Raw genomic sequence first — 13,168 nt, 5'->3', positions numbered from 1 at the left:
CAGACACTTTGTAAAGATGCGTGGAGCTGATTTCAGGCCGAATGGTAATACTCTGAACTGGTAGTGCCTGCCTGCCTGCCACTGCAAACCTCAAGAATTGTCGATGACTCTTGTGAATGAGGATATGAAAATAGGCATCCTGGAGGTCTAAGGATACCATATAGTCTTTTGAATTGAGTAGGTGCAATACCTCCTGGAGGGTAACCATACGGAAAGACTGCTTCTTGAGGTATTTGTTTAGGTTTCTCAGATCCAGTATTGGTCTCCACTGCTTCTTCTCCTTTTTTCTGATCAGGAAGAATCGGGAATAGAAACCTCTCCCCTTCTGATCTCGAGGAACTCTTTCCACTGCTCCTTTTTGGAGCATTAGTGAGAGTTCCTGTTGAAGTATGGTTAGATTCTTGTGTTGCACAGGACATGGTGGATTCGGAGGAGGATGTTCCACAAACTCCAAAGTGTGTCCGAAGCGGACTAACTGCAACACCCAACGATCTGTCGTAATTTGCTTCCAATTGTGAAGAAAGTTTGTAATTTTCCCTCCAACTACGAATTGTGGAGAAGAGGTGGAGGCCTGCTGGAGAAAGCAGTCATTGGCGTCTGTTATTGTCTTTCTTTCCTCCTCTTCCTCGAAAGGAAGACTTGTTGTATGAAGATTGTCCTTGTTGTTGCCTCTGCTGATATTGAGGCTTGTACTGCTGGGAAGAGTTATAAGAGGACTTGTAACCTTGATAGTTGCCACGAGTCTGTTGTCCTCGACCTCTGGAGCCTCGAAAGGAATTCTGCTTGTATTGTAGGGTTCCTAGGGCTTTCGCCGTTTCGGTATCCTTCTTAATACCTTGCAGCATGTCATCGATATGCTCACCGAAGAGTAGCTCCCCATCAAATGACATGTCGAGAACTTTGGCTTGCACTTCAGGCCGGAATGCGGTAGCTTTAAGCCAGCCCTGGCGCCTTAAAACTGCTGCTCCCGCCAATTGACGAAAGCCTGTGGAAGCGATATCCAAGGCCACCTCGATCATTTCTGAGGCAGAGCGTTCGCCCTCCAGCAAAATCTTTTTAACCTCGTCTTTCTGGTCTTCTGGGATCGCCCCTAGATATGGGGCTATATCTGCCCATATCTGTCGATTGTAGCGACCTATTAATGCCAGAGAATTTGCAGCCCTGACTGATAGGGCGGACATGGAGGAAAATCTTTTGCCAATGGCATCAAGTTTTCTTCCTTCTTTATCAGGAGGGGCTGTCATTGCCGCTGACGGATTGCTGGACTTGCGCTGAGCGGCCTGAGATATAACTGAATCAGGTTTAGTTTGGCCAGTTAAACATGCAGGCGCAGTGTCCGGGGCCTTGTACTTCTTTTCAAGCCTAGCCGGCACTGGAATGAGAGAGAAAGGATTTGTCATTATTTTTAGTCCTTGCTCCCATATATAATCGATTACTGGAATGGAGCGAGCTGATCTCTTAAAGGGTTCTTTAAAATCATGAAGGAAACAGTCCTGCGTTTCCGATGCTATTTGGATGTTGAACCTTGCAGCCGCTCTTCCTACGATATTATGGAATCCCCCTAAGTCTTCAGGAGGTGAATCGTCCTGTACTTGGTCTGGGGAAACGTTATCATCATACTCATCATCATCATCATCATGTATTTCACCTTCTTCCTCTTGGGCCTCATCATTTCTCACTTCTTCCTCATATTCATCCTCATCCGAAGAAATTTGAGGAGGTAATGTCTTTTGCTCTTGACGCACAACTAGCGGGGGTGGTCGTTGAGGAGTTGGCGTTTCCTGTTGTACCTGTACTGCAGAGGCAGAAGAAGATGATGGAAATCTTTGTTTATAGTCTGAAATTAGAAATTGGAGGTCAGAAACAATTGAAGCTGGAAGGCACACCATAGGCTGAACAGTGGTATGTTGTTGTGTTGTCTCTTGAATTGTAATCTCTTCGAAATCTTCATAGTCCGAACTCTCATGAACTTTGATGTTAAGATGAGAGGGACTTGATGCTATAGGAAACATGGCTTCAGGATCTTCTGTGTCTAGAAACTGCGTTGGCAGCAGCTGTTGGACCTTGCTGGGTGAGGTCATCTCTGGTGTCACTAAACATGATGACATTTTAAATTGTGTATATGTATACTTCAATGAAGGAGAGCCCTTAGAGTGTAGATCCGTTGACGCGGTGTCCGTCGACGGTGGAGCATCTACGAGTTGTGATGATTTGTCCGGCATTTTCATCATCGACTGCATCGTCGTCGTCGATGTCCTCGTCGACGACGACGATTTTTTCGTCGACGGCGGCGTTGACACTGGAGTAGTCGACGACGATGGCTTCGTCGACGGTCTCGTCGTCGACGGGCCCGTCGACGGTGGTGTCGACGATTTCGTCGACGGTGTCCTCGCCGACGAGGTAGTCTTCGTCGACGGCGGTATCTTCGTCGACGACGGGATCTTCGACGAGGAATCCCTCGTCGACGATGGGATTTTCGTCGACGCTGGAAGCTTCGCCTTCGTCGACGATGAAGCAGGCGTCGACGGGAGCGCCGTCGGAAGCGACGTCGACGGTTTTTTGACAGGAATGACAGAAGGTATTGACCTACCCATCGTCGACGATGTTGTAGTAGTCGATGCCATGGAGAAAGTAGACGCCGTGGATGTCGAGATGGAGACTGTTGACATCATCACAGGCAGGCCAGAAGACACTATAGCAGGCTTCTTGAAGTCTGTCACCTGAAGGGAAGGTTTCTGAGGCTTGACCTTAGGATGACTCTCCATGGACTGTGGCTTCTTGTGATGAGGCGCAACAGACTGATCTGGAGATGTCTGTAGAGGCCTTTTAGGAGAGGAGTGGAAACTCCTGAAGGAACACTCGCTCTCACCTGAGGAGACTAGATGCTCTTTGTCCTTCAGTCTCTGGAGCCACAGAAGCAGACGCCCTTCCCTGTCCTTCAATGTCTTGACCGGGAGAGTGCGACAAATCTTACATTCCTTGGCAGAATGCTGAGGATAGAGGCAATACAAGCAATCTTCATGCTTGTCCTCTATATGTAGCCTCATTTTACTACAAGAGGCACAGGGTCTAAACAGCCCTTTTTTAGGAGTAGCAGACATATTAACTACCAATACTCCCTTCCAATCTAAACTTGAAGAGTATATTAGGAAAATCCAAAGATATAAGAAGAAACCTGAGCAGAGCTCAGAGGAGACTCCCGTAGCACGACGTGCGGTAGAAAATCTGAGGGACTAGGGCTCCTTCCAGGAAGGTGAGGAGGGTGATAGTGGCTGATTGGCTACTGGCCAAAGTTTGGTCCTTTTTACATAAGGACCTAGATAGGCTACTAATGTGAGGCCTCTGGCCTAGTACTAAGTATATGTCCAAGTGACATTACTATAATTATTTACCGGGGACTCCCACCGCGACGACGGGGAATGATTCAGGCATGTGAATCTATGAAAGATACCAATACTGGATAACTGCTGTTACAGGTAAGTAACGCATTTCTTGTGGCTGATGTGTTATTTTAAAATTTAGGCAGTACCTTTAAGAACTGGGGAGTCGGTATTTTAAACTTCGCGAAAAGGAGAAACAAGTCCTCCGATCTCACAAACTCAAAAGCCTGCTGTGTGACCAAAATTAATATTGCCACCATGTCTTCCTGAGAAGTAACTTGTTGCTTCATTGAGATAGTTGGTGTTGGTAGAAGTGCGTCGTCCATAAATTAACCTTCTGATCCAAGTGGATTAAACCTTTACCTGAAATCGTTAATCTCTACATTTATGTTGTAATGAATAATTTATCGTCTGAATTTAAAAGGCTAAGAGAACTATGGTCTTCAGAGTTTATATTTCTTTTGGCCCTTTCTAAAAAAAAAGAAACTTACCACTATATCTTTAAAAAAAGAACCAGTGATTTTACTACCATTTAAGATCTTATTAAACAATGATGTTAGTGGGACTTCATCTATGATGCTTTAGTTTAATTTCAAATGGTAGTCCTTGACCACTGCATGTTTCCCCATTCACCAAGAAGCTAAAAGTTTCCACAAATTTTCTTTCAGTAATTTGTCATATCCTTCGCCTGGACAATGTGGATAGATAGGCTACTAATGTGAGGCCTCTGGCCTAGTACTAAGTATATGTCCAAGTGACATTACTATAATTATTTACCGGGGACTCCCACCCCGACGACGGGGAATGATTCAGGCATGTGAATCTATGAAAGATACCCATAATACTGGATAATATTAATAAACTTGAGAGAAAGAAGAGGAACTTGAAATCACTAGAGGCATGCAGCAGAAATGTCCAATGTCCAAATATTACCTGCACACTTTATAGAGCCTTTAATAGTCCTGATATGTAGAAACTATAATAAAACACACTTTTCATTCAATGGCAAAAACTAGATCTGATGTTACTTTTATTCCATGTTGTAGTATGATGTCAAGGAAATTTTGGATAGGCGGTGTTTAATTTGCAATAGATTATGGGCCAGTGCTCAAATTTTGGTCAAAGGCATCAGCAGGCACTACTGAAGGTTGAGGTGTTAAATATAAAACCTCTGGAAACTGTTGTCTACTCCATGCCTTTTTCATCCACCACCAGACAAGGCAGACCACTTTACCCTACTGCTGCTGGTCCTTTTCTGCCCTCACCTTGTCTCTGTTTTTCCATATTGCTCTGCCACCTTCTTTCCCCTTTTCTTGCCCTTGAACAAAGTGTCTGTGCCTAAAATGAGTGATGGTGGCCCCCAATTGCAACAAACTTCTCATATTAAGCACTGTGAATAGAACTTCTAAATGTAGTATGTGGTCTAAGTCAAGCCTTCAAGTCAGAAGTTAAAGTCATTAGCTAGTAGAAAATAAGGGGACAGCAGGAGGAGGTTGGGACACAGTAAGTACTCATTGAAAAAGGCTTTAGCAGAGGAAGATGGGGAATAGCATGTGAGGGTTTTGTGATGCGAGGAGATACATGTATCTGGAGGCCTGTATCATACATTGTGTAGGGTTTGAGGGTGATTCTTATAGTGTTGATGCTTTCTTTGTACACGATAGATAACTCTCCCTCTCCGACTAAAGCTGTACTGCTTAGGGTAAGGGTGCAGTTGTGAAGCAGAATTTGCTAAAAAGCTGTGGAGGAAGTGTCTGTAAACAAGGTCTCTGTGATGAATAGATCGTCATGCTTGTTGTCAGTGAGGTCGCATATGTCACACGCATGCTTGGTGGCTCAAACGAAAATAAAAATGTAGTAGTGTAGCTTATGTGTTTCATGCGCAGGGCCTTTTTAATGAGTCTATGAAGTAGGCACTTCTGTCCTGCACTTTTATCTATATTTCGGATTGACACGGCCATGGTAATCATATGGTTGGGAGTCTGGTTTTCCGTTACTTTGTCTGTTGCGGCTGGGTGATAACTGTTTTTCTGACCCTAACAGACGAAATCGGCATAGGTCCCTAACAGTTTGTGGTTGTTTGCCATGACACTTGGGCCAAATGGCCTGGAGGATCCTTAACCCCTTTAAAGCGTTGTAAATAGACCTCCCCAGTGCTGCGCTGTCCATTGGAACTAGTGCTGAATGGACGTCCAACGGTCGTGCGCAGCACTGGGGAGGTAGTGGCCGTGACGACCGTTGGCCGACGGCAGCAATTAAGGGGTTAAACTGGATTTTTTCTTGGCTCTAAGATGGTAGGTATGCTGAGAGTGCCTGACCTTTAATTTTCCAATTTTCTTCTCAAACTTCGATGGAAGGGTTCATAGGAGTCTTCGTGCTGGCCCTATAGTAGTGGGGGTCCCCCGGGCAGAAAAAACAAACAAGTAACTTACCTTTGGTAACTGTATATCTGTACGAGACATAGGTTAGTTATGGATTCTTCACCTTAGAATTACCCCCAGGCATCAAACTGAATCCGGAGAATTTATTTTTCAGCAGTTCCTCCAAACATCGATAGGTGGTGTCGTTCGACACCACGCTCGTCAGTCGCATTGGGGTCGCCGGAATGACATAACGGTATCGACTTAGACGCCGCCCTCACGCGCTGACAGCAGTTCTTTACACAACATTCCACGCCAGAAGCGCAGAGCCATGCAAGACACTGACCACTGGTGCACGAAAACTAGGGCTCTGAAAGGGAGTCCCTTACTCTAGAACATGGGTACTCACAAACTTTCTGTCGCGGGCCAAGAATACAGTGTGGTTTGCGGCCGAGGGCCGCACCGGTAGGGGTGGGGTCAGTGGGGGTGGGGTCAGTGGGAGGTGGGGCTAGAGTAAAAAAATAAATCAACCAGTTTCAAAACATTAGACAATGCTGTATTTCAAAAACAGATGTAACTACAAAGAGCAAATTTTGGTAATACATTTTTATCAGCAGACAATAGCAATCTTAAGAGGCATTGCATAGCTTCATACACACTTTGACCCCAATTCCATCACAATCTCTCTCTGTCAGTCAGTCTCTCTCTCAGTTATTCAGTCAGTCTCTCTGTCAGTCAGTCAGTCTCTCTCCCTCAGTCTGTCAGTCAGTCAGTCAGTCAGTCTCTATCTCTAACAGTCAATCTCTCTCTAACAGTCAGTCTCTCTCCCTCTGTCAGTCAGTCTCTCTCCCTCTATCAGTCAGTCAGTTCTCTCTGTCAGTTCTCTCTCAGTCAGTCAATCTCTCTCCGTCAGTCTTTCTCTTTCTGTCAGTCAGTCTCTCTCTCTGTCAGTCTCTCTCTTTCTGTCAGTCAGTCTCTCTCTTTCTGTCAGTCAGTCTCTCGCTCTCTCTCTGTCTGTCTCTCTGTCAGTCAGTCAGTCTCTCTCAGTCAGTCAGTCTCTCTCAGTCAGGTAGTCTCTCTCTCTCTCTCCCTCAGGCAGTCAGTCTCTGTTAGTCAGTCAGTCTCTGTTAGTCAGTCAGCACTGTCAGTCAGTCTCTCTGTCAGTCAGTCTCTCTGTCAGTCAGTCTCTCTGTCAGTCAGTCAGTCTCTCTGTCAGTCAGTGTTTCCATGTCAGTCTCTCGCAGCCAATCTCTCTCTCTCTTAGTCAGTCAGTCTCTCTCGGTCAGTCAGTCTCTCTCTCTCACCCTAAGACAGTCAGTCTCTGTCAGTCAGTCTCTCTCTGTCCGTCAGTCTCTCTCCGTCAGTCTCTGTCAGTCAGTCTCTCTCTGTCCGTCAGTCTCTCTCCGTCAGTCTCTCTCCGTCAGTCTCTCTCCGCCAGTCTCTCTCCGCCAGTCTCTCTCCGCCAGTCTCTCTCCGCCAGTCTCTCTCCGTCAGTCTCTCTCCGTCAGTCTCTCTTAGTCAGTCAGTCTTTCTGTTAGTCCCTCTCTCTCTGAGTCAGTCTCTAAGTCAGTCAGTCTCTCTACTCTCTCCACTTTCTCTCTCCACCCTCGTTCTCTCTCGACTCTCTTTCGACTCTCTCGACTCTCTCCATCCTCACTCTCTCCACGCTCTCGCTCTCCACTTTTTCTCTCGCTCTCCACTCACTCTCTCCACTCACTCTCTCTCCACTTTCTCTCTCTCTCTCTCTCTCTCTCTCTCCACTTTCTCCCTCTCTCTCCACTCTCTCCACTCTTTCTCTCCGCTATCTCTCCACTCTCTCATTCTCTCCAATCTCTCCCGCCACTCTCTTCACTCTGTCTCTCTCTCCACTCTCTCTTTCTCTCTCGACACTCTCTCTCTCCACTCTCTCTCTCTGGGGGGCCATTGGTACATTACCTGCAAGATCCGCGGGGTGCCAAGGAAGGCCTGCCGGGCCGCCAGGAGTACCACGACTCTAGAAGTCAGTTCACAGAACGGGGAGGATGAGTGGGGCGGTGAGGAATCCATAACTAATCTATGTCTCTTACAGATATATTGTTACCAAAGGTAAGTAACTTGTTCATCTGAAAGAGACAATTAGTTATGGATTCCTCACCTTAGAAAAGATACCCCCAGCAATACCAACCCTGGTGGTGGGTCTGCGAACCAAGTTTACACCAGAAATCCATGGAGAACCGAACGGCCGAAGAAGCCGTTTCTCCGGACCTGGCTGTCCAGGCAGTAGTGTTTGGTAAACGTGTGCAATGAAGACCACGTAGCTGCCTGGCAGATGTCATGAAGGGGGACTCCATGTCCTAAAGCAGTAGTAGCTGCCTTTGCCCTGGTGGAATGGGCACGCAACCCTACTGGAGGTTCTTTTTTCGCCAAAAAATTGAAGATTTTTATACAAAGAACGACCCATTGAGAGATGGTCTGTTTTTGTACAGCCCACCTTACATGGCGCCTACATAGCCAACAAAGATTTGGTCATCCACCCGGAATTGTCTTGTGCGATCTATATAGAAGGAAAGTGCACGTTTTGGATCCAGACAGTGGAGCCGCTCTTCCTCTTTAGAAGGATGCTGAGGAGGAAAGAAGGTGGGAAAAGTTATGGTCTGTCCTATGTGGAAAGAGGTAACCATTTTGGGAAGGAAAAAAGGCCTAGTGCGAAGGACAACCTTGTCCGGATGAACAGTCAAGAAAGGAGGTTTAGAAGTAAGGGCTTGAAGCTCACTCACCCTGCGAACAGAGGTGATAGCAACCAAGAAGGCAGTTTTCAAAGTTAAAAGTCTGAGGGGACAATTATGAAGTGGCTCAAAGAGAGCGCATATAAGATAAGTCAGACCCAAGTTCAAGTCCCACTGAGGCATTACGAAAGGAATAGGAGGTTAGAGATGAGTAATGCCCTTAAGGAATCTATTTATAACAGGGGACTTGAAAAGAGAAGGTTGATCAGGAATCCAAAGAATGACTGAAATGGCTGAGAGTAGTGCACAGAACAGAGTCCTGTTGGGCCAAAGAAAGGAGGAACAAGAGAACCTTAGAAAGAGGGGCGGAAAGGGGATCCACAGCCTTTGCAGTGCGCCATGCCACAAACTTGTTCCACTTGCAGGCATATACAGTTTTATTGGAGGGACGCCTGACTGCCAAGATAACTTTACAGACTTCGAGAGTAAGGTCGAAAGCCATCAACTGCTGCCGCTCAATCTCTACGCAAGGAGGTGGAGGCTGGGCAGGTTCGGGTGGAGGACCGTCCCCTGCTGCTGCGACAGAAGATCCTCCCGAAGAGGTAGTCTGATCGGAGGATCGATAGCCATGTGTAAGAACTCTGGATACCAGACTATTTGTTCCCAACCCGGAGCCACACAAATGACATGGGCACAGTCACGCTTGATCTGCTTCGGCACTCTGGGTGGAAGTGGTATAGGCGGGAAGGCATATAGAAGACCACAACTCCACTCGCGATGAAAAGCGTCGCCTAGCGTGTGCCGTTTTGGAAATTCCAACGCGAAGAACTGCTGACATTGTGCGTTCTCTTCGGTGGCGAACAGATCTAACAAAGGCTCTCCATACTGATGAAAGAGACCTTGCACCACCTCAGAGTGAAGACTCCATTCGTGATCCATCATGCACCTGCGGCTGAGTTTGTCCACTTTGGTGTTCAGAGGACCTGCCAGGTGTTGAACCATCAGCGATATGCCCTGATGTTCCAGCCATGTCCAGAGGCAGAAAGCCTCCTGACATAGGGTCCACAACCCCACCCCGCCCTGTTTGTTGCAGTACCACATGGCGGTGGTGTTGTCCGTGAACACCTGCACTACTCTTCCCCAGACAGAGGGAAGGAATGCCTTGAGTACAAGACGAATCGCCCAAAGCTCCAGAAGGTTGATGAGAAATGGAAGAGGTGTTGCACAGCGGCCAGAGTGCCTGACTCCGGACCACAGGGTTCACGGTTCGATCACCGGCAGCAGGTTAGCCCAGCACCATATGACTCTGGGAAATAGCCCACTTAATCTTCCAGACATCCCCCAGCGCCAGGAAGTCTCTCCACAGGTAGCTGTGGGCTTTACAAATGCTGGTATTATTATTATTATCCAAAGGCAGAGAGCCTCCTGACAAGGGGTCCACAACCCCACCCCGCCCTGTTTGTTGCAGTAGCACATGGCGGAGGTGTTGTCCGTGAACACCTGCACTACTCTTCCCCGGACAGAGGGAAGGAATGCCTTTAGTGCAAGACAAATCGCCCAAAGCTCCAGAAGGTTGATGCTGAGCGACGACTCCCCCGGAGACCAGAGGCCTCTGATCTCCGCCTCTCCCATGTGGCAGCCCCACCCCAGAAGTGATGCATCGGTCACCATTGTAAACTCTGGTTGGGGAAGGGCGAGGGATCTGCCATTGACCCAATCCTGGTTCGGGAGCCACCACTGCAATTGGTGAGCATTGCCCTCCGAGATCTGGACGCAATCAGACTCCCCTGATGCTGTGCCTACTGGAATTTCAGGTCCCACTACAGAGCCCGCATAGGCAACCTGGCATGATCCACCAGCAGCATGCAGGAAGCCATGAGGCCCAGTAGCCTCAGGGTCATTTTGACCGAAACCCGGGATAGAGGCCGAAAGATCCGACTCACAGCCCGACTATTCCGGGCTCGCTGTTCAGAAGGATAAACCTGAACTGCGCCTTGTCCAGACCGCTCCGATGAAAAGGAGCTTCTGAGAGGGAGTCAGGTGAGACTTCGGCACATTGATAGTGAACCCCAGCTAATGCAGGAGGTCCGCCGTGGTCTGGCAGAGGGAGACAACTGCCTGGGGCGACCCCACCTTTAACAGCCAGTCGTCGAGATAGGGGAAGACTGGAACCCCTGATCTGCGCAGATGAGCTGCGACCACCGCCATCTCTTTCGTGAACACCCGAGGGGCACTGGTAAGGCCAAAGTGGAGCGCGGTAAACTGAAAATGCTCGTGGCCTACTGAGCACCGCAGGTAACACCGGTGGGCCAGCAGGACGGGGATGTGAAAATAAGCGTCCTGCAAGTCCAACGCTACCATCCAGTCTCCAGGGTCGAAAGCAGACAGGACCTGAGCCAGAGTCAACATCTTGAACTTCTCCATCCAAAGCAAGCAGTTGACGCTCCTGAGATGCAAGATAGTACGCAGGCCCTTGTCCTTCTTGTACACCAGAAAGTAGTGGGAATAACAACCACAACCTACTTCTGGGACAGGAACGCGCTCAATGGCTCCCTAGGCCAAAAGAGCTGTAACTTGGAGTAGGGCCAGGTGATCCACTGACATGCGATGGGATTGAGGTGGCATGAATAAAGGGGTATTCTCGAAGGGTAGGAAGTAGCCCCGTCAGACTATCTGCAAAACCCACCTGTCCGATATGATTTTGAGCCAGTAGGGAAGGGGATGGCGAATCCTGTCGCCCACTGGCGAGTGATGGGCCTGAAAGGTCAGACCAGGAGGGTTTGGAAGCTGCTGCAGAGGGGGCGCTAGTGGATTGGCCCGCCCGCTGGCCCTCTGAGCCACGGCGGTGCAGAGGTTGGACAGCCTGCACAAGCCTGTGCCTCTGGGCGGAACGTTGCGTGGCACCCCTTCCATAGCCACGAAATGGGTGAAAAGTAGACTGCACCGAGGTGGAAGCGAGGCCCAAGGATCTGGCCGTAGCCCTGTAATCCTTAAAGCGCTCGAGCGCGTTGTCTGCCTTGTCGCCAAACAGGCAAAGGGCATGTCCAAAAGCGTTGCTTGGACATCCCCTGAAAAACCAGTGGACCTAAACCACGCATAGCGTCTCAGTGCTACTGACATGGAAATTGTCCTGCCCAGGGGGTCGGCGGTGTCCAGCCCACACGGATGGTGAACTTCACTGCATTTCTCCCTTCGGCAACTGCACGGGAGAGCACGGCCCGGGCCTCCTCCGGACACTGTGCCAGCACCTGCGCAACCGTGCCCCACACCGAGTGGGAGTAACGGCCCAACAGGCATGCGGTGTTCACTGACGGCAGTCCCAAGCTGGAGGAAGAAAATATCTTCTTCCCAAGGTGGTCCAACTTCTTGGATTCCCTATTAGGTGGTGTGTTAGGGAATGCGCCTTTGGGCGTGGAGGCTTGGACTACCAAGCTCTCAGGTACAGGATGGAGAAGAGAGGAAAATGGGGTTGCCCGGGGCCAGGCGGTGGCGTCGGGCAATCATCTTGTCCAAGGGAGCCCCTGTATTAGGCTTGGACCAAGTGCCCAAAAGATGTCCGTAAAGGTCTCATTCAACGGCAGTAGGGGCTCCGAGGAGGCTGCTGCCGGTTGAAGCACCTCTGTCAGGAGGTTAGTCCTGACCGCCACTGTAGGAAGCTCGAGGTTTAGGGCCTCAGCTGCCCTACTCAACACCAGTGCGTAAGAAACTAAGGCCGGTAGGAAACATCAGGAGAGCACAGGGTGCAAAAGTACCAGTCCTGGCGTCGGTCCGGCGCGGTGTCCTCATCGAGGGGGAGGCCGGTGTCGGCGTTGGCTGGGAACACAACGGCGCCGGAGGCGGTGGGGGAGTCGTCACTGGATTCGGCGCCGGGGGAGGTGTCCGATCCGGATCCAGGCCTGCATCCTTGGGGGCCCTGTGGCACCGAAGCCGCCGAAATCAAAGGCCTAGAACCCCCAACCGAGTCTGCGGTGCCCATGGGCGTGCCCAAAGATAGAATGTAAGGCTTGGTAACAGCTTTGAAGCTGGGCAGGGTCGCTCCGGGTCCTGGAAAGGGAGGGAAGGCCAGAGTCAACCCAATAGGCTCTGCAGGCGGAGCCAGACGACTCCCTTTCGCGTCCTGCGTCGGACGACGGGCAGGGAAAACGCGAAGAGTGACAATGCTTCTTCGCCTTCTTCTTGTGCTTCGACTTACCCAAAGACGAAGACTTCGATGACGAGTGGTGGTGGTGGCTCAGTGACCGATCCCGTAGCCTCCCTCTCAACTGGGACCTTGAACGGCGCAGAGCGGACTGCCGGGGCTGGAGACGCTTTTGGGACCGCTCCCGCAAAGACTTCGGGTTCATGGCTCGGCTGTCGGCGCACGACTTTGGGTCATGGTCATGCTCCAGGCACCAAAGGCACACGAGGTGCGGGTCCGTGACCGACATCAGTTTGTGACAGGAATCACAAGTCTTGAAGCCGGTCCGACGTGACATCCCTCTGTGCACCAGGAGTCGATCGCCAAGAGTAGCAAAAAACTGAGCCAAAAAGTGACTCTAGGTGCCGCTCTCTCCAGATCTGCGCTGGCTCGCGCGAAAAAAGAAAGAACTGACGTCAGCGCGCTAGGGCGGTGTCTAAGTAGATAACGCAATATCATTCGGGCGACCACGATGCCAACGACGAACGCACAGTCGACCGACGCCACCTATCGACACGCAGAGGTATTGCTGAGGATAAAATTCTC

At 49.7% G+C, this 13,168-nt stretch overlaps 1 protein-coding gene across 7 annotated transcripts in view; it reads right to left on the bottom strand.

Annotated features, from left to right (window-relative positions):
* The window catches only part of MAP4K3 (mitogen-activated protein kinase kinase kinase kinase 3), a 1,422,157-nt gene that overhangs the window by 1,112,833 nt on the left and 296,156 nt on the right, over positions 1-13,168 (bottom strand). The window lies entirely within an intron of this gene.

The sequence above is a fragment of the Lissotriton helveticus genome, chromosome 6 (assembly GCF_964261635.1).
Source record: "Lissotriton helveticus chromosome 6, aLisHel1.1, whole genome shotgun sequence".
NCBI lineage: Eukaryota > Metazoa > Chordata > Amphibia > Caudata > Salamandridae > Lissotriton > Lissotriton helveticus.
The sequence above is the reverse complement of the archived record's forward strand: the minus strand, read 5'-3'. Positions and strand labels throughout refer to the sequence as shown.